The following is an 884-nucleotide window of genomic DNA, read 5'->3' as shown; positions in this document are numbered from 1 at the left end:
GAGTTCAATCCCCGGTTCCGAGGAGAAAAAAAAAAAAAGCCAGTAAGGTTGTCCCGAGGCGCTGCCCTCATGACCTCATTGAGTCCTAATTATCTCTCAGGCTCCTGTCTTCAAGTACCCTTAACACACAGATTTGGGCAGTACATGTCCAACACTGCAACTTTGAGAATACATTCAAGTATTTATTTATTTATTTTGGTGGAACAGGGGATTGACGAGTTGCTTTTAAACATAGGCAGAGTTCAATCCCCGGTTCCGCGCAAAAAAGGGGGGGGGCAGGGAGATAACTCAGTAGAATAAAAATAGCATTGTCTCAGAATAATGCATTTGTCTGTGAGGCCAAAGGGAAGCTCTATCTCAGTGCAGAGGCTAACCCAGGACACACTAGATACACTAGGTCCCACGCCTCTCTTGCAGGAGAGCTGGCTTCCAGGAGCAAGCACAGTGGGCCCCGCCTGTGCTGAGACATCCACCTGGTGATCATCCTGGAAGCCCTGCATCCAGGTGGAGGGAGTGTTCCCCTCTTACTGCCCTAGGTCCTGAGAGCTTCCTCGTATTGGTTTGCAGCTGGAGCAGATACTACTGACAGCAGTAGTATCTCAGGTTGCATGCTGAGCCTGATTCTCTCACAAGTGTGCCTCAAATTTCCCAGTGCAAGCCCTCAAATTTTGGGTCTGGGCGAGACAGGTGCGGAGCAGTACCCCCTTCCTTCCAGTAGGGGGCTCACTCCGCTGTCTGTATTATTTTTTAATTTTTAAAAAAATTTTATTTTTTGGGGCTGGTGAGATGGCTCGGTGGTCTAAAGCACCTACTTAGAACAAGCTAAGCTAAGCAAAGCACAGGGACCGCGGTTCAATCCCCCAGCACCACATGCCAGCCAGCCC

The sequence above is a fragment of the Octodon degus genome, unplaced genomic scaffold (genome assembly GCF_000260255.1).
Source record: "Octodon degus isolate 3935 unplaced genomic scaffold, OctDeg1.0 scaffold00089, whole genome shotgun sequence".
In the NCBI taxonomy this organism is placed as follows: domain Eukaryota; kingdom Metazoa; phylum Chordata; class Mammalia; order Rodentia; family Octodontidae; genus Octodon; species Octodon degus.
This window is presented reverse-complemented; position numbering follows the sequence as displayed.